The sequence below is a fragment of the Chiloscyllium plagiosum genome, unplaced genomic scaffold (assembly GCF_037043375.1).
Source record: "Chiloscyllium plagiosum isolate Xiang-an unplaced genomic scaffold, Cpla_swu_hap1 HiC_scaffold_13, whole genome shotgun sequence".
NCBI lineage: Eukaryota > Metazoa > Chordata > Chondrichthyes > Orectolobiformes > Hemiscylliidae > Chiloscyllium > Chiloscyllium plagiosum.
Window position 1 is genome coordinate 40,380,907 of NW_028270151.1, and position 21,489 is coordinate 40,402,395.

At 42.4% G+C, this 21,489-nt stretch overlaps 1 protein-coding gene and 1 long non-coding RNA gene across 3 annotated transcripts in view; one reads left to right on the forward strand and one right to left on the reverse strand.

Annotated features, from left to right (window-relative positions):
• LOC122555979 (chloride channel protein 2) overlaps positions 1-21,489 on the reverse strand; it is a 624,753-nt gene that overhangs the window by 404,429 nt on the left and 198,835 nt on the right. The gene's annotated exons all lie outside the window — the stretch shown is intronic.
• The window catches only part of LOC148148303 (uncharacterized), an 81,205-nt gene continuing 62,430 nt past the window's right edge, over positions 2,715-21,489 (forward strand). Inside the window, exons 1-2 of the long non-coding RNA XR_015759017.1 lie at positions 2,715-2,806; positions 15,159-15,210. This is a non-coding gene — a long non-coding RNA (uncharacterized LOC148148303). The remainder of the gene's footprint in view (positions 2,807-15,158; positions 15,211-21,489) is intronic.

Sequence of the window (21,489 nt, forward strand, 5' to 3'; positions counted from 1 at the left end):
ATATTATCACTATGAGTCAAAATGGCTTATCATTATGTGTTAACAATTGCTGCCCAAGAATTATTTTCAATCAAGCTCTGCAACATGTTATGATATCTCCAGCCCACGTGAGACGGGAACCCAGACCTTCTGGGCCAGAGGTAGAGACACTACCACTGCACTACACAATCTGCACCTAGTATTCCCAGCTGGACTACCATCCAAATACTTACCAGACCTAAGTCTGCTTAATTTCCGAGATCAGTTGGGATCAGTATGGTCAGACTAGAATAGCTGTGTGCTTCATAACTGTCCATGGCAAAGGACTCCTCAGATTTCTAAAGTTGTCGGATGTTACCATCATACTCTAATTTTAAACTTGGAAGATTATAGGTGTAAATATTTAAAAGAATTAACTAGATCTTCAATCATAGCTTTCAGATCTGCATTTGTTCTTATACAAATTCGGGCTTAGCCAAACCAGAATCAGAATGATTTGAAAAGAGAGCCTACACTATCCACTCAGATTCGGGATCACCTCATTCACTTTATAAAGACGGACTCAGCACGAACAATGTCCATTGGAAAGTAGTAATTCAAGTTTTATTGTAGTAGTTTAAAGGGGGAGGCATTATTAATAGTAAAATGGTCTCACTGTATTTGGAAATAGGTCTGCAAACATTTCAGATTGCCCTACTTCTCTAACAGAACATAACAAGTCTGACTCAAAATGGGAAGCCCAGGAGAATGCTTTTCTTTGGAACAGAACATGCAGGTCTCCAGGCAAGTTACTCAGTAAGAACAGCAGGCATTATGCACTACAGTCGGAATATACTGTGTGCACGGAAGAAATGTAGCACATGGTTTAGTGACCTAATTGGGATAGTGAAGGTAAAAGAAAACACCTCTGAGACAATAATTCAATGTACAATAATCTTATGATTTAATTATTTTTAAAGCTTGTTATTATACAAGGTAATGGTTCTGAAGGGTTTGATGTTCATTTTGCATTTGCTGCACCTATTCTGCACATGGAAATAATAATGAGTTCCATTACAGCTTTCAGAGGGAATAGATGAATCGGTACCAGTTCCCAAATATCCTAGCAATTATGCCTGACCAAATATAAACATACTTATTGCAATCGCGTAATAAGCAGTCTTGTAATCAAGAACACTGCCTCTTCTGCTGACAGTCTATGGTGAGGTATCCAGTACCATTAAATCACTAGATAGGCCCAAGATAGGACAAGGCAAATAGGATAGGCAGTAGTGAACTACCTCAAACGAACCTTGCTCAATACCCCACACTGGTTGAGGTTGCAAATACTACAAGTTAGGAATGGACAGGGAAAATATATCGTGGTGAATATTACATTCAAATGTCCAATCAAAGCCTTCCATGAAGGCATTGCTTCACTTAAAGCAGGTTAAAATATTCATCACATCTAATATAATGACAGAACATACACAAATTTTAACTGAGCCACTGATGATAGAAAGTGCCTGCCTCTTTCTCTAACACCAACACTTTAAAATTATAAGCATTCAGCTCCTTTGCTAAGGAACCTGGAAATGATAGAATGTCAGTGAAAATCCTGAAAAGAGTCACATTGCTGGTCAGCACCCCAAAGGCGGTGCTGTACAGAACTAGACTTCTAGACAGTGGCTAATATTGGAGCACTGATCAATAGGTTGTTTTCTCCTATGTTCAATACAAACCAACATGAAAATTACAAACTTTCTCCATGCCCTTGTTGAGCCCCATCTATAATATGCCACAGTCCACCCATTGCAGCACCATAAGAATGAGATGCAGACAATTAATTTTCTACAATGACAAATTCCCAAAAATGTTCATATTTTCTGCCAAGAGCAGAAAAATTTGACTAAAGCTATACTTCAAAATTCTTAATCAATGCAACAAGAACAGAAGCATTAAAATTTCAGGCTTCTGGAGCTGTGATGTTTGTTGTAGAAATTAAAATACCGGAATCAACCTCCTGATCATGAACAAGGCTATGAAGAAAGAGGTTTGCCAGTTACACCTCCCTGTACAATTCCTCTAAATATCTCTATGCTCTTAGCGGCCAAGAGGGTCAAATGTATTAGACATCTGTCCTGGTTACAGTTACTTCCGTATGCACCCTGCTGTTATGCCATCTGAAGTACATTAAAACAAAACTATCTGTTGCTAATGTTGTTTAGCAACATGCAAAAAGCAATCTATTTCATCCTTCTGCCTCCCTCATTGGCAATAACACAGGAATTTCACACAGAGCCTCTATTAAAGGGGTAGGGTGAGTCAGCTACAGAACTGCAGATGGCACAAATTGCCTCCACCTGGTTCAGGCTGAGATCATACACAGAAATCAAATCACAATCTGAGAGTTAACATGGCACATCATCCCCAAGAGCAGGAACAGGTCCTTTTCAATATGACAGCAGTGGTTCTCAAATGTTTTGATTAAAGGACTCTTTTCGATTGGATTAGTAATTATAGATTCTCCATCTGAATAACACTTGTACATAATACTTACAGTGTTACAAATAGAGAGCTGTGGAATTCACATGTAGCATTTGAAGTATATTATTTTTAAGAAAACAATTGTTTACATCCTGCATTGCTGTCCATTCACCACCTTGTGCACTATTCCCTCCAGGTGAGGCACCAAGTTCAAGTTGCTTTGCATCCAGCTGTAATTGCAGTGATAATTTTTTTTTTTTTTACAGATCTCAGAGTCTCCATGAATCTAGTTTGAGGACTGCTGTGATATTGACATCTGCAGCATTGGCTTCCACTGACAACACAAAAACGCACTCCAGAGGTAACACAATGATAGCAGTCAATGTAACAGTCCTGTGAACTGAAATAACACCAGAATTGGGCAAAAATGCAAAGATAATACAGAGTCCTTCTGCAAATGGATCTTGTTCCTTCTTAAAAGAATTCTAGTTACTTACTGTGTGACCATTTCTTATCAGCCTTTTAGAACAGCAAGAAAACACTAAAATGCAACAGAAGTAAAACTTTTAGTACAATCTAGCTTTTCATCTGGTGGTGCAGTGTTCCATCTCGTGCTAGTCTAAAGGAAATCATAGAAGTCATACTGTGTAGAAACAGGCCATTTGGACCAACAAGTCCACACAGACCCTCCAAAGAGTATCCCACCCAGACACTTTCCCCTACTATTCTGCATTTCCCCAGACTAATACATCTAGCCTACACATCCCTGAACACTACGGGCAATTTAGCACGGCCAGTTCACCTAACCTGCGCATCTTCAGACTTTGGGAGGAAACCTGAGCACCCGGAGGAAACTCACGCAGTCACTGGGAGAATGCGCAAACTCCACCATAGACAGTTGCCCGAGGGTGGAATCCAACCTAAGCCCCTGGCACTGTAAGGCAGCAGTGCTAACCACTGAGCCACCGTACCACCCCAAAAACACATTAAAGGATAAGTTGTTGCGCTACATCTCCCCACAACTGTGTCAGAAAGAAATGTTAGACCATCTCCAGAGTTTCAGATGTTGAGTTTAGTGTTGACTGAGCAACATTGAATCTGATTATTCAGATAACCAACTCTGCTGAAATATTCAAACTTAGACAAGGAGCAAAACAGGAAACAATCTGAAAAAGTTTCTTTGCCTCACCACAAAGCAAGTTTTTTGTCTGAAAATGCCTATAGCCCCTAAACTACATCTCGATACATACCGACCCTCTTCAAAAAAAGGTAGCTAGTGCTTTGATTTCCACAAAGCATCAGTATACAAAAGAGATACAAGTCAAACCATTGGTACATGTCCACCCTTAGTGCCCACCTCCCTTCTTTCAACCTCACTTGCACCACCATCACCCCTCCTCACTCAGATTGGTCCACATGCAGTTGCAATCTAAGATTGTTGTGGAATATCATATGCGCCGAATTTTAACAAAAATCAGCCAACTTTCAATGTCAGGGAGTTTCCCTTGGCGAAGTCTGGTGAATTACATTACTTACAGTGTGGAAACAGGCCCTTAGGCCCAACAAGTCCACACCGACCCGCCGAAGCGCACCCACCCAGACCCATTCCCCTATATTTACCCCTGCACCTAACACTACGGGCAATTTAGCATGGGCAATTCACCTAACCTGCACATCTTTGGACTGTGGGAGGAAACCAGAGCACCTGGAGGAAACCCACGCAGACACGGGGAGAACGTGCAAACTCCACACAGTCAGTCGCCTGAGGCGGGAATTGAACCCGGGTCTCTGGTGCTGTGAGGCAGCAGTACTAACCACTTTGGTCTACTCCAAAGTGCAGCATTGAAGTGGAGAACAGTATTCTGTGAGAGTCAGAGTCAGAGATATGCCATGATGATATGGTGAAGCTGGTGTGTGTCTAATGCCAACTCGGGTGCATTGAGTGGAGGGGGTGGGATGTAACTGATCACTGCCCATGAAGTATATCTGGAGATTACTCTTGAAGATGGAAGCAGAGAGGAGCGAGCTGGGAGATAGGTCCTGATCAGACTTTCATGTTGAGAATTGTTGCTATTTAGTTGCTCTCTACTACATGGTACAATAGCAAACAACATATAAATGAGGTGTGAATAGGTAATAATGAGATGTTACTACATACAAATAAGCATCTCACAGCTCACTAGTGAGATTCACACCTCATTGTTAACAATTGCATGAAAACCAGACTATTTTTTCCTCAACATGGAGAATCTTATTTTCCTGATTTCATTACATTTTCTCAACTGACTCGCAATGTAGTTCAGGAGCTGGGAAGATTCTATCCTGTACCAGTGAATTGTTCATAGCTTCCTAATTAGTTGTGAATATTTGGGATCATCACTGCATTGAACATTCTGTTCTATTCTTGCCTAGCTGACTTCTTGCAGTTGGATTGAATCAAACAAATTTGAATGAATTCAGTTTTTTGTCCAGGACTGACACATTTTGTCCATTCAGGAGAAAGTGAGAACTGCAGATCTTGGAGAGTCAGAGTCGAAAAGTGTGGCACTCAATGGCATAAGCCTTTCATTCCCGAAAAGTCAACACGAGCTCTTTGGATGCTGCCTGACCTGCTGTGCTTTCCCAGCGCCACACTTTCCAACTCTTTAACCATTCAGGCAGTACTGTGATTAAGGAGGGTTGTGTAAAAGACAGTGGAGCAGGAGACGGAAAGGAATAGAATTCATACATGGATTCATACGTGGGCGGCACGGTGGCACTGCTGCCTCACAGCGCCAGAGACCTGGGTTCAATTCCCGCCTCAGGCGACTGACTGTGTGGAGTTTGCACGTTCTCCCCGTGTCTGCGTGGGTTTCCTCCAGGTGCTCTGGTTTCCTCCCACAGTCCAAAGATGTGCAGGTCAGGTGAATTGGCCATGCTAAATTGCCCGTAGTGTTAGGTAAGGGGTAAATGTAAGGGTATGGGTGGGTTACGCTTCGGCGGGTCGGTGTGGACTTGTTGGGCCGAAGGGCCTGTTTCCACACTGTAATGTAATGTAATGTAAATTAGAAATTATAAAGCTTGTTTGAAAATCATTTTCAAGTTTGAATTGATTGTTAAAATCACATGTTATTGCAGACATGTTTGTCTTTCTATGGGTGCAAGTTGTGATACAGGATTAAGGAAGATTTTCCTCAAAACGTGTCACCGTTCTGGGTGATGCTTTCTGATTTGACCTTTATTGAATTGTTGTAGTGACTTGACTTCAGTGGACAAAGGAACATTTCCGAGAGATCTTCTTTGCTGAATTGGCCTTATTTTTGTTTGTCTGATTTTCCCAGGAGATTGCCTGATGAGGAGGACATGGGGTTTGATGGTATATACAGGCTGATTGGGAAGGGCAAGTTTGGTGGACGAGTTGATTTTGCTCCATCTTTAATGTTGTACATTCATTCCAAGGGTAAGTGATTGATCATTGTGTTCTAGTTAGTCTTACAAATATTTTACATAAGAAAAGCCTCTGGTCAATTTTGTTAATTTTGGATTAGAGTAGTGCTGGAAAAGCACAGCAGTTCAGGCAGCATCCGAAGAGAAGGAAAATCGATGTTTCGGGTAAAAGCCCTTCATCAGAAATAGAGGCAGAGTACCTGAAGGGTGGAGAGATAAATGAGAGAAGAGTGGGGGTGGGGAGAAAGTAGCATAGAGTATAATAGGTGACTGGGTGTGGGGATGAAGGTGATAGGTCAGAGAGGAGGGTGGAGTGGATAGATGGACAGGAAGATAGGCAGGTAGGACAAGTCATGGGGACAGTGCTGAGCTGGAAGTTTGGAATTGGGGTGCGGTGGGGGGAGGGGAAATTAGAAAACTGGTGGAGTCCACATTGATGCCCTGGGGTTGAAGTGTTCCGAGGCAGAAGATGAGGCGTTCTTCCTCCAGGCGTCGGGTGGTGAGGGAGCGGCGGTGATGGAGGCCCAGGAACTCCATGTCCTTGGCTGAGTGGGAGGGGGAGTTGAAATGTTGGGCCACAGGGCGGTGTGGTTGATTGGTGCGGGTGTCCCAGAGATGTTCCCTAAAGCACTCTGCTAGGAAGCGTCCGGTCTCCCCAATGTAGAGGAGACCGCATCAGGAGCAACGAATACAATAAATGATATTGGTGGATGTGCAGGTAAAACTTTGATGGATGTGGAAGGCTCCTTTGGGGCCTTGGATGGAGGTGAGGGAGGAGGTGTGGGCACAGGTTTTGCAATTCCTGCAGTGACAGGGGAAGGTGCCAGGACGGGGGGGGTGGGTTGTTGGGGGGCGTGGACCTGACCAGGTAGTCACGGAGGGAACGGTCTTTGCGGAAAGCGGAAAGGGGTGGGGAGGGAAACATATCCCTGGTGGTGGGGTCCGTTTGGAGGTGGCGGAAATATCGTCGGATGATTTGGTTTATGCGAAGGTTGGTAGGATGGAAGGTGAGCACCAGGGAGGTTCTGTCCTTGTTACGGTTGGAGGGGTGGGGTCTGAGAGTGGAGGTGTGGGATATGTACGAGTTGCGTTGGAGGGCATCTTTAACCACGTGGGAAGGGAAATTGCGGTCTCTAAAGAAGGAGACCATCTGGTGTGTTCTGTGGTGGAACTGGTCCTCCTGGGAGCAGATACGGCGGAGACGGAGGAATTGGGAATACAGGATGGCATTTTTGCAGGAGGTAGGGTGGGAAGAGGTGTAATCTGGGTAGCCGTGGGAGTCGGTGGGTTTGCAAAAAAATGTTGGTGTCAAGTCAGTCGTCATTAATGGAGATGGAGAGGTCCAGGAAGGGGAGGGAGGTGTCAGAGATGGTCCAGGTAAATTTAAGGTCAGGGTGGAATGTGTTGGTGAAGTTGATGAATTGCTCATCACCTTCATCTCCACCCCCACTCACCTATTGTATTCTATGCTACTTTCTCCCCAACCCCACTCTCTTCTCATTTATCTATCCACCCTTCAGGTACTCTGCCTCTATTCCTGATGAAGGGCTTTTGCCCAAAACGTCGATTTTTCTGCTCCTCAGATGCTGCCTAAACTGCTGTGCTTTTCCAGCAGCACTCTAATCCAGAATCTGGTTTCCAGCATCTGCAGTCATTGTTTTTACCTAATTTTGCTAATTGCCTGGTCTACAATTCTATCAATAAATCTCGAAGTAACCAAGCTCTAACTAATAAGTCCATTTAATAGCTTTTAAGACTTTCCTTTTGTTCAATTCTAGGGGCTAACTCAAACTTCAAAAATGAGAATGCTGTTTTAGGTATTTGAACACTTTCCATTAAGGATTTCATTTTACAATAAGGACAGAGACATTAAATGAATCACAACTGTTTAAAGTCAGAAGTCATATGACATTGGGTTATAGTCCAACAAGTTTATTTGAAATCACTTTCAAAGTCTAACATGTTTGATTTTAACCTCGTATCGTGTGACTTTGTTCAAAACAGTCCAACATTGGCAGCTCCACAACATAGCTGTTTGTCATTGCTTGCAACACAAACAACTTGGAGAAAAAGATAAAATTATGTTAACAGCAGATTGAGTCATAAAGTCATAGAGTTACACAGCACAGAAACAGAGCCATCGGTCCAATTCATCAATTCCGACGAGGCATCCCAATCTGACCTAGTCCCATTTGCCAGCATTTGGCCTATATCCCTCTAAGCCATTCCTATTTGTACATCCATGCTTTTTAAATATTGTAATTGTACTGACCTCCTATTCCAGCACTGGCAACTCATTCCGTACACACACCACACTCTGCATGAAAAGGTTGCTCTGCAGGTCCTTTCTTAGATCTTTCCCCTCTCACCTAAAACCTGTACCATCTAGTTTTGGTCTCTCTTACCCTCGGAAAAGACCGTGGCTATTTACCCTCATGACTTTATAAACCTCTATAAAGGTCACCCCTCAGTCTTTCGATACTCCAGGGAAAAAAGCTCCAACCTATTCAGCCTTTCCCTTTAGCTCAAACCCTCTGGTCCCACCATTATCCTCAGCTGGAAATTAACAGACAAAAATCTTAGAACCTTGAAGTGACAACATGAAATGATAAACAAAAATGTAAAGAATTACTTGTATTGCAAAGCACCTGAGGGAGTGCTATTCTTAATGCTAAACTAATAGATGAAAGAAAGCAGTTAAGGGAACATTTATCTAGAAGGATTATTGATTAATGAACAGACATTAATTAGCTAACAACTCCTGAAAAGCTCTGAGGGAGTTAGTGAGGGAGATGAGGCGGGTTTCAGTGTCTTTCTGGGATACCAGACTAGATTTTCAGGCAAAATCAAATCTAACCACAAACAACAAGCACACTTTTTTATTTAAGAAACCTCTTCACCTATGTTGCAACACAGCTTCATGGCAGGTAAGACTTCAACTTTGACCTTCTGGTGCAGAACTCAGGACACTACCACTAGACCATTTGTCAAGGTGCATTTCAATGGCAATAATGGTCTGCATCCTTTGTTCATGTAGCTTGGCTTTCGAGATGCATCAGCCCCACCATATCCCCATGGCATATCTCAAACTCGTTCAGAATATAGTTCACCACTTAATACTGCAAGTGGGACCTCACCGAACCTTACAATGCTTTCTGGCCACTTGGCGCATAGGAACAGGCACCCATCTCACCCATCCAAACATGGGTCATCTTAGCCCTCAGCTTGTTGTCTTAGTGTTCACTCACACTATGAATGGATAGATGGATGAACTATTTTATTGTCACTCATATCTGGGGAAGATAGTGAAAAAAGTGTTTTAGCACCATAATTTGGCCATTTTGAGTTATGAGAAAAATAAAAGTAAATTACTTGAATAGAATTTATCTACTGTTCAAAGAGGGTCTTAATCACAGCTCCAGGCCTACTGCAAAGTCTCTCAGGTCTCGAGGTGACCCCACTCTGGGTGCAACAACGACACTGATAGCCAGGAAAACCAGACTCTGTTGCTGTCACCTCCTCACCAACACTGCCAAGAATCCCTGCTCCAGGCCTACTACAGCCAGAAGTCCTCACTCTGGCCTGCATCGCAGCATTGCCTTCAGTTTTTACGCATTGCATAGAGACCTCACAGCCTCACTGTGTTGCCTTGCCTTTTAGGGCAGACTCAAAACCAGATAGCTTGTCACGTCCACCAGCAGCGATCCGTCAAGGGGATGGAGAGGTCGCTGTGAGACACTGTGCTACATCAGTGTCACACCCGAAGTCTGTACCAGCACTTTATCAGCAAACACGATGAGTGTGCATCAACCAAATGGCCATGTTGAAAATGTTTACAAGGACCAGGGGAATGATCGTTAGTTAGGGCGTATTGCCAGAGTCAGTCAAGACCCAATTTCAGTACAGGGGCTTAGACACCGTCAACCAGCCACTTGAGAAGGTCAGACTCAGGAGTTCTGTATAATTACAATTCAGAGAGTGGGTCACAATCAGTCCTGCTCATGTCCATGCAACCACTCGCAGAGTAGCAGGATGTACATCAGAGTAAATGTGAGAAAGGATAGTGCACTGGGGGACATGGTTATTGCAGGAGTGACAGGGGAATTGATGGAAACCATACACCTGGGAAGGAAAGATGAATAATGATGACGAGTATCAATAAACAGCAGGTGTAAGGCTCTGGGGTAATGTTAGGAAGCAAAGAGATGATCTATATGATGAAACGGGAGTTAAATGGGAACATGCTGAATGTAAATGTTGACTGTTCACATTACTATGGAACTGTTCTGTTGCTGATATTCCCCACACAGGATCATTGGCACCATGATCAATAATCCAGCACTGCAAGGGTTATCGTCACTATAGCTACAGAGAAATGGAAGAGGAACAGATGCTTCAGTAGGCCTGGGAGCAGCAGTAACCTTAGGGGCCTCCATATGAAAAGGTCATAGCTGAAGGTCCCCTTGCAATGTGGATGTGGTACAGGGAGCCTAGAGTCTATCATCCTCAATGCCATTTCCTCCATATTGCCACTCAAGACTGAGAATATCCTCGGAAACGATTTTGAAATATGCAATCTGCTAGAACTGGATTGTAATCTGAAAGGATGGGTAGACATCAAGGTGAAAGCTGAGGACACACACTACTCATTGCTTCCAGATGCACAACCATTACCACCTGGAAGGACAAGGGCAGCAGAGTAGCCATTCAAATTGTTCCGTAGTGTCCAGGGATGTGTTGGTTCAGTGGATTAGCCATGGTAAATACAGGGATAGGGTGGACTGCTCATTGGAGAGTCAGTGTAGACTCAAGGGGCCAAGTGGCCTCTTCCTACACTGTGGGAATTCTATGATTTTAACAATTAATCAAAGCTATAAAGCGGGCAGCTTGGTGGCACAGTGATTAGCACTGCTGCCTCACTGCACCAGGGACCTGGGTGTGATTCCAGCCTTGGGTGACTGGCTGTCACAATTCCTACACCATATCTATAAGCATTTGTCATTTGTATAACTGATGAGTTCTTGGTATCAGGAGAAAGTGAGGACTGCAGCCGCTGGAGATCAGAGTTGAAGAGTAGGTTCTGGAAAAGCACAGCTGATCAGGCAACATCCGAGGAGCATGAGAATCAACATTTTGAGCATAAGCCCTTCATCAGGAACGAGTTCTTGGTTTCAGCCAAGATTACATTCAATTTATATCTGAAGCATATTGAATCTGCAGCTACATTACAATTGTATGGCTTGGTGTAAATATTCAGATTCATCTTCTTCTGACAAAACAAATCTTGCTAGTTGGGCCATAGCTGAGCAACAGAGTGAACTAGGGAATTCACTTCGAACAGATAGGCTGATGTGAAGTTTCAGCCTTATTTCTGTAGGGATAGCAAATATAAATTGTTGAGTCAGACTAACAACAGCATGCAGTGCACAGCATGCATTTTTATGTGCAGTCTTCGTGTCAACCCCAAGAGGTTATATCCCATTGGGATCAGTTTGATGTGAGTGGAATGTAATTTTATTGAAGTTTCAGCATAAACCGATGAGGAGACAGAAATAGTATGATGATCCCATTATTTCAAATCTGTTCCTTTCTTGGTAGCTTTGCCTTAGATTCATAGAGTAACGGCTATCTCCAGAAGTTGTCAGAGATTCCCATTAACTGAAAGTTGATTTGAATTCTATGGACCCCTCTAGGAAGGATAGTGGGCACTTTTCTCACTTTGCCCAAACAATGCCAGGTCCCTTCCCTCCTACCAAGGCCTGCCAGCCTGGCCCCAGCAAGAACACTGATGTACCTTGAAGTCTGGGTTCCACACCCTCCTCTTCAGGAGACTTTGCAGTGGTTACTGTTCCCTGTGGTATTGCTGACCAGCATGCTGCTTTGATTAGCTGGTAGTGCACAAAGATGGGGCTTCCTCCCAATTTGGAGTGAAAGACTTAACTTTTCTATTCACCCGTGGGACATGGATAGTGCTGGCTGGGCCAGCAGTTATTGTCTGTCACTAGTTACCCTTGCAAAGGTGGTGGTGAGCTGCCGTCTTGAAATACTGCAGTCAATCTGCTGTCAGTATGGTCACAATGTCCTTAGGAAGGGAATTCCAGTATTTTGACCAAATGACAGTGAAGAAATGGTGATATATTTCCAAGTCAAGATGGTGAGTGGCTTGGAAGGGAACTTGCAGGGGGTGTGTATCTGCTGCCTTCGTCTTTCTCGATGGAAGTTGTTGTGGGCTTGAAAGGTGCTGAGGATCTTTGCTGAATTTCTGCAGTGCATCTTGTAGATAGTACACACTGCTTCTACTGAGCTACAGTGGTAGAGGGAGTGGATGCTTGTGAAAGTAGTGCCTACCAAAAGGTCTGCTTTTGTCCTGGATGGTGTCAAGCTTCGAGTGTTGTTGGAGCTGCACCCATCTAGACAAGTGGATGAACTCCATCACACCCCTGACTTGTGCCTTGTAGATAGTGGACATGCTTTGAGGAGTCAGGAGGGGAATTACTCGTTTCTAGCCTTTGATCCACTCTTGTGGCCACTGTATTTATGTAGAGTGTCCAGTTTAGTTTCTGGTAAATGGTAATGCCCAGGATGTTGATAGTGGGGATTTGGTGATTATAACACCATTGAATGTCAAGGGGTGGTGATTAGATTGTCTCTTACTGGAGCTGTTCATAGCCTGGTATTTGTGTGGTGTGAGTGTTATTTGCCACTTGTCAACCCAAGCCTGGATATTGTCCAGAACTTGTTGTATCTGAGGAGTCACAAATGGTGCTGAACACTGTAATGAGGTGAGGAGTTGAGTGGCCCTAGCAGAACCCAAATTGAGCAGATTATTGCTGAGCAGGTGCTACTCAATAGCACTGTTGATGACACCTTGCATCACTTTACAAATGATCAAGGTATACTTTTGGACCAGAAATTGACTGGATTGGATTGGCCTTGCTTTTTGTGCACAGGATATGCCACAGGTTCTGGAGCGCAAGTCTTCAGCACTATTGCCAGAATATTGTCAAGGCTCATAAACTTTGCAATATCCAGTGCCTCCAACCATTTCTTGATATCATGGGAGTGAATGGAATTAGATTACATTACATTACAGTGTGGAAACAGGCCCTTCGGCCCAACAAGCCCACACCGACCCACCGAAGCGCAACCCACCCATACCCCTACATTTACCCCTTACCTAACACTATGGGCAATTTAGCATGGCCAACTCACCTGACCTGCACATCTTTGGACTGTGGGAGGAACCGGAGCACCTGGAGGAAACCCACGCAGACACAGGGAGAACGTGCAAACTCCACACAGTCAGTCGCCTGAGGCGGAAATTGAACCCGGGTCTCTGGCGTTGTGAGGCAGCAGTGCTAACCACTGTGCCACCATGCCGCCCATCGGCTGAATACTGGTATCTGTGATGTTGAGGATCACTGGAGGAGGAGACAATGGTTCCTTCACTTAAGAAAACCAGGGTGGCATGGTGGCTCAGTGGTTAGCACTGCTGCCTCACAACACCAGGAACCATTGCTCGATTCCAGCATCAGGCGATTGTCAGTGTGCAGTTTGCACATTCTCCCCATGTCTGCATAGGTTTCCTCTGGGTGCTCCAGTTACGTCCCACAGTACAAATATGTGCAGGTCAGATGAATTGGCTATGCTAAATTGCCCATAGCATTCAGGGATGTGTGGGTTAGGCGCATTAGTCAGGGGAAATGTAGGGTAATAGGATAAGGGAATGGGTCTGGTTGGAATACTGTTCGGAGGGTCGGTGTAGACTTATTGGGCCAAATGGCCTACTTCCAAACAGTAAGCATTCTATGGAGAAAGTGAGGACTCCAGACGCTGGAGATCAAAGTCGGGAGTGTGGTGCTAGAAAAGCACAGACGGTCAGGCAGCATCTGAGGAGCAGGAGAATCGATATTTCAAGCATAAATACTTCATCAGGAATGAAGCTTGTGACTCAAGGGGGCTGAGAGATAAATGGGCTGGGGCTGGGGGAAGGTAGCTGAGAATGCTGAGATAGGAGAAGCTGGGTTTGAAGGTGATAGATTGGAGAGGCTGGAATGGATGGGTGGGAAGGAAGATGGACAGGTAGGACAGTTCAAAAGGGCGATGCTGAGTTGGAATATTGGATCTGGGATAGGGTGGGAGGGGGAGGGGATTGGAGGAAACATTGATCCTGTGTAATTGGAGAGCCCCAAGGCAGAAGATGAGGCATTCCTCCTCCAGGCGTCAGGGGGTTAGGGTTTGGCAGTGCCCAGGACTTGCATATCCTTGGCAGAGTGGGAGGGGGAGTTAAAGGGTTCAGCCACGAGGTGGCAGCAACGTTTAGTGTGTGTGCCTCACAGATGTTTTCTGAAACGTCCCGCAAGTTGGCATCCTGTCTCCCCAGTGTAGAGGAGACCACATTGGGAGCAATAGACACAGTAGATGACATGTCTGGAAGTACAGGTAAACCTCTGTCAGATGTGGAAGGATTGGAAGTACAGTACTTCCACCCTAATTATGTCCAAGCTCTCCACCAACTCACCCTCCACTCCTGGCACCTTTCCTTGCCACCACAAGGCATGCTAAACCTGCACCCACATCTCCCCCTTACTTCCATCCAAGGCTCTAAGGACCCTTCCATATCCGATAGAGATTTACCTGTACTTCCACATGTGTCATCTACTGTGACGGGTGCTCTAAAAAATCCCACTATCCATCTTTCTTCTTGGCTATCTGCTCCACCGTATCACCTTCACCCCCACCTTCATTTACCTATCGCATTCCCAGCTACCTTACCCCCAGTCCCAGCTCCAACACCATCTCCCATTTATCTCTCAGTCCCCTTGGGCCACAAGCCTCATTCCTGACGTAGGGCTTATGCTCAAAACATCGATTCTCCTGCTCCTCAGATGCTACCTGACCGGCTGTGCTTTTCCAGCACCACACACTTCGACTCTAAGGATTCTACAAAAACTAATGGCCTGATAGTTGTTAAATAAGTATGGGCCATGCCAACCAACCAGAGCCAGGATCACTCCAACATTTATATTTGGAAGGCCCTTTATTTCAAGTTCCTGTCAAAATACAGAATTTAGCCCATTGCATAAGAACTCAGCAGATGGAGTGTCCAAAATTCTCCCTGACATTGACATAACAAATGGCCTGTTGTGTCCCTGAGATGTCAGCCACGTTTATATGTTGGGAGTGACTGAGAGGCTGGTATCATTGAGGAATATTGAGGTCTATGATCTGCTGTAATAAAAGTGAGGTCAGGCAACATATAAAATCATTCTCTCCTCATCCTGTAGGAATAGAAGACACAGAACAGTCACAAGATGATTGAATAGTGGTGATGGTGTTGTGAGTATTATAACAATAGCGTTTTAATTCTGTGTCATTAAACCATATAAAATGGATTGGCATCTCTACTAAAATAAATGTTAAATAATAAACGTGAAGTGGTCTTTCACAAACATCATTTGAAGTTTTTTCTAGTCTTTTATAAAAATAGTCTAACTAGCAATTTTAAAACTTCTAATTATTTCAGATTGAATTTGATACTTCATTTCTAACATAGTCATTCATCATTCTTTTGTAATAGAAGTTTAATTATTTGTGAATTTTTTACATCTGAGATGATCTGCCAGGGTTGAAGAATTTTAAAATCGAGTCTAGATCCAGCAAGTCTTTGAATCTTATACCAAATAAGATTATGCTGCTACTGAAATGACCCAATTTTGACAAAGAGATAGACATGGAAGTGTATGTTGAGATTAGAGATGTGCTGGAAAAGCACAGCAGGTCAGGCAGCATCCAAGGAGCAGAAAAATCAATGTTTCAGGCATCAGGAAGGGCTTTTGCCTGAAACGTTGATTTTCCTGTTCCTCGGATGCTGCCTGACCTGCTGTGCTTTTCCAGCACCACTCTAACCTTGACTCTGATCTCCAGCATCTGCAGTCCTCACATTGTCCTATGGAAGTGTATGCTGTCCAGCAGCCTTAAAATTCTCATCAGCAATGAGCTTTGATGATTTTCATAAATCCATCCAGCTTCCTGAAGCCAGAGGTTTTGCTGAGATTTTTCAGTGACTACACATTTTAAACTCCCACATTTCTGCATTACAACATTTAGCAAGAATCAGATCATAAATCATTGTAGTAACAAGTTTGGACAAGAGAGCCACAATGCAACAGTGTTGCCAGACATTTGGTTTCAAATAAGTCTCTCTCTGAATATCAATGCAAAGTTAGTTAAACACTTATTTATATGTTCAGAGTTATCATGTCCTGGGGCTGAAGTAGTGATAATGTCTTACATTTACATCTGAAATTTGCCAACACTGTACATCACAAGGAAAGAATATTTCCCAGTTTTGCTTTTTCTAAACAAAAACACCTATTGTGGCTACACAGAGTTAGAATGCATTGCTAAGCCAAGGAAACTAGATAGAGTTTTTTCATAACTTGGTTTGAGTTTTATGATGTGTTCTCAGTCAGATTTTTCATTTTGCAATACTAAAGGTGGGGTTCATCGTTCAGTTTGGCCCATGGCTTTATTTTATTTTGTGGTGTCTAGCAGATGAAAACATAGTTGCTTCTAACAGAACAGAGTACAAGGGAAATAAATAATTTAAATAATCAATTACACCACAATCCCGAACCCCTCCATCAGTGACACCACTAACTCAAGTCTATTATATATTTCTGCTGGGAGGAAGATTTCCTTGATAAAGAACAATAGATTTGAAATTATTATTAAGTGAATTCCCTATTTTCAGCACAAGATTTTCAAAACATTGAAGAATATTGAGACAACCACAGCATTTCTATTTAACATTTAGACACTTTTTCTTTCGATTGATTTTAATTAAATGATATTGATATTTTTCTCTCGAAAAACATTTGTAAGATGTATTGTCAATCAATCTACTCAGCAGCCACCTTTGAATACAATGATTAAATACATTGGTCATTTGCAAATCTTTCCTAATTGATTAAAAATCCATTAAGATCATTAACATTAATATACAAAAATACAAGATTAACCACTTTTCATGAAAAATTCACAGAATGAAAATTTTGAGTAGGCACATTGTTGAAAAGATCAACTGAAGAAAAATGATCAAAAAAGATTGAAATGTGATTGTGATGCTCATTTTGCATGCTTGATATTTTCAGATGTGATATTTATATTCATCACAACTTTCCATTCATTTAAAAACTGATGGTCTGATAAAATAGCATAAAGACAAAAAATGCTGGAGATATTCAGCAAGTCAATGCAACATCTCTGGAGAGAGAAACAGGTTTAATGTTTCAGGTCAATTTTTATTTTAAATCAGCACTGGATTCTGATAAGTAGTTTATTTCATATTTCAAGCATTTGCATTATTTGGTTTTGTTCAAGACTCAATTTTTAATGAAAACCTTTATACGTTAGTGACTCTTGCCTTGTAATTACATTGCAATACTATCAAGCAACATTTTGAGATGCTATGCTCCTTGATGGGAAATGTCAGGTTACTTTTCTGAAAATTACAAATTAAATAAACTGACAAAACTAAATGCATGATACTGCCTTCAGTCTCATGACGGTTTTGTGAACTGTTCAAACAAATTTTTTTCGCATGTCAATTTTTTCCCACAGAATAAGAAACCAGATGTTAGTTTCAATAAGTATTTTAGCTAAACACAGGCACTTCTGACTTGTCTTTCTCTATAAAAGACTGCTCAATCTGCACTTCTCAACTTCATTTGACAACCTAATCAAGATCAAGGGCTCACAGCACGGAGAGAATGTGGATATACAGGCATAAAGGAGTATTTTTATACTTCCAATCACTTCCCGTTGATAGTTATACTTTCAAACAGTTATACCATGTTGCATCTTATAGCGGTAGACAAAAAATCCTGCAAGATACTTCGTGTTCAGATAAAAAGGTCCTCACGCTCCCCCCAACCTGCTGATCCCCATTTAAAGCTTCTTCTCTGCACTACAGCCTTTGCATATTACATCATAGAAATTGCAAATGCTCTCATATTAAGTCTGGAATTAGGTGGAGGCATGTTTCTGGATTAGTGTGTATGCCCAATTGTGGGTTTCAGCAGACATTGCCTTTAAACTAACCTTGCTGCAAGGCAAATCAGAGCAGGACTTAGACACTTAATGGTAAAGTCCTCAGGAGTGTTGCCAAACAAACAGACCCTGGAGTGCAGATTCACTGTTCCTTGAAAGTGGATTTGCAGGTAGATAGGATAGCAAAGGCAGCATTTTGGTCAGAGTATTGAGTACAGCAGTTGGGAGGTCATGTTGCAGCTGTACAGGACATTGATTAGGCCACTGTTGGGATATTGCATGCAATTCTGGTCTCGTTCCTATCAGAAGGATATTGTGAAACTCGAAAGGGTTCAGAGAAGATTTACAAGGATGTTGCCAATGTTGAAGAATTTGAGCTGTAGGGAGAGGCTGAATAGACTGGGGCTGTTTGTCTTGGGGTGTCAGAGGCTGCGGGGTGACCTTATAGAGGTTTATAAAATCATGAGGAGCATGGATAGGGTAACTAGGCAAGGTCTTTTCATTGGAGTGGGGGAGTCCAGAACTAGGGGGCATAGGTTTAGAGTGAGAGGGGAAAAATTTAAAAGGGACCTGAGGGGCAACGTTTTCACGCAGCGGGTGGTGCATGTATGGAATGGTCTGCCAAAGGAAATGGTGGAGGTTGATACAATTACAGCATTTAAAAGGGATCTGGATGAGTATATGAACAGGAAAGGTTTAGAGGGATATGGGCTAAGTGCTGGTAAATGGGAATAGATTAAGTTAAGATATCTGGTTGGCATGGACGAGTTGGACTGAAGGGTCTGTTTCTGTGCTGTTCATCTCTATGATTCTATGACTAACTGAGGCAATGGGCGAAAAAAGGAGAGTCAATACATCTCTCCTCACCCAGGAGCTTAATGATTTGGGATATTCTGTCTGAAACCATTATAATGTGGGAACTTCATCTAGGGGTCGGGTGTAACCCCTCCAAAACCAAGCAGTTGAGTATGGTATGATTACATCATTAAAACTAAATCTGAATATCAGAATTCATGTTTCCAAATAATGCTTACATAGATTTGGTCTCTTTTTGCATTAAATATTTGCATGAGCAGATATAGGAGAGTACTTGATGATACTCTGATATCCTACTGCTTTGTCACTACCATGTATTATCCAGAGTTCGCCTTCAGAAACATGGTTGGAGAAGGTATTTGTAAAAGCCTCGAATAACTTTTGCAGTTTTTGTTCCAGGACAAATTGTATAACATAAAACATCCTTTTAATATCTTTCTTTTTGCTTGATAGAGCTCAAACAGCCCAAATGAGTCTTTGGTCATTCAGGTATAAAACCAAAGATAAATGCTGAAATTTCATTAGGGGAAGAAATTCAAGGCTGCACAGTGAACCGCCTGCTAATTTGTTTCCAATCAGGGATCATACATAGATGATCAATGATCAATTATTCATTAGTACATGATAGTCAATTACCACATTTCATATCAGGGACTGGAATACAAAAGAGTATCAGTCATGCTTCAACTGTACAAAGCCTACGTTCGGCCAAACTTGGTTTCCAGGTCACATTCACCATTTGATTCTTTTAGAAAAGCAATTCCTTTTGCTTTAGCAAAATGATATAAGTTTCAAGGATTAAACTTACAAGGAGACATGACACAAGGAAGGGAATTTGAATTAGAATTCCTACAGTGTGGAAACAGGCCTCCAGCCCAACAAATCCACACCGACCCTCCGAAGAGTAACCCAGTCAAACCCTACTGTATATTTACTCCTAACTAATGCACCGGACCTACACGTCCCTGAACAATTTAGCACAGCCAATTCATCTAACCTTCACATTCCGGTTTCACCCGGAGCACCCAGAGGAAATCCACGCAGATACTGGGAGAACGTGCAAACTCTACATAGACTGTCGCACGAGGCTGGAATTGAACCCAGGTCCCTGGTGCTGTGAGGCAGCAGTGCTAACCACTGAGCCACCGTGCCACCCCAATTTAGAACTCCTGGGAATTGAGACGTATTCAGGGGCGCCCCATTACAGACTAGATAGAACATGGAGAGACCTATTTAAGTGATTAAAGGTGGCAGGACAAGTTGAAAAAAAAAGTTAAGAAAGCATACAATATCCTGGGTTTATTAATGGAGGCATAGAGGACAAGGTTATGTTAAAACTTGTATATCAGTTTAAGGATTGTGTTCAATTCTGGCATCACACTTCATAAATGATGTGTAGACATTGGAGACAAATACAAAAAAGGTTAATGAGAATGCTTTCGAGAATAAGGCCATTTAGATATGAAGATGGACTGAAAACGTTGGGGCTATTTTCCTTGGAGGAGAGAAAGCCGTGAGGAGATCGGATTGGAATATTCAAAACCAAGAGAAGTGTGGACTGAGTAAGTAGGGGGGAAATAAAGTTACCACTCACAAAAGAAATGAAAACAAAAGGACACAGAATTAAAACAAATTATTAAAAGCAGCAATGAAAAGCCATCATACAAAAGGAAAAACACTTTCCTGCGACAAGTAGTTCGTGTTTGAAATGCATTGCTTGAGTGTATGGTGGAGGCACACTTAACAAAGGTTTTCAAAAGGGAATTAGATGACTATCTGAAAAGGAACAAAATGTATGGGGAGAAGACAGGAAATTGACACTGGGTGGAGTGTTCATTTAGAAGGTCAGAGAGCACAAGATGGGTCAAATAGTTTACCTCTGCACTGCAACAACTCAGATTCGGAGAATGCAATTAGAAAGCACTCCTACACACAAAAGTTGGTTGAAGCTTTGAAAGTCTGTGCTAACCTAACACAGGTCATCTATTAGTATATCATTTGACTGCTGCATTATGTTCCTCCCAGGCAGGTAAAAGGTCAGAACCCTTATTAGGAGTCCCACCATGGTAAAGAAGCATTAGTGAGAAATCTACACACTGGGTGGACAAATACAACATGCAATTTTCACAGCACATCTTAAAGGCAGTGACAGAATCCCAGAATCCATCTTAATAATGATGACGTACCTTAGCTTCTGTTCATGTTGCAGAATAAATCTGCATGGCCCAGCTTCTGAACACAAAAAGATAATAATATACTTTTTGTCCTTTCCTAAGCAGCTCCCAAGTAAACCTGAACATTTTCAGCCATGAATATTTAACCTTTGAATAGCAGCTTACTGTTTGTTCATATCCAAAAGAAAGTATTTCTGTATTTCAAAATGAAGATACGATGCATTTCAAATGGAAGAACAAAGACACTGAACATCATAAAACATTCCAAAACTGTTCAGAGACAAAAACAGATGCTGAGGCAAAGAATTAGAGGAGGTGATTAATGAAACACTCAAACAGATTGCGATTAAGGAACTTCTTCAAAACAATGAGGCAAAGGAATGCACTGGGGTGTTTGGAGTTTATTCTCAAATCTATGGCTGAGAGCTAAAGGTGGACTATAATATTGTGTGCTGCAAAGTAGGTCAGGGTCAGATAATGAGTGACAGTATTTGATGAGCAGTCAGAAAGCATAATGACTGTGATAAAGTTGACAGTAATTTTAGAATAGAGCTGGTCACCTTTACGATGCTGA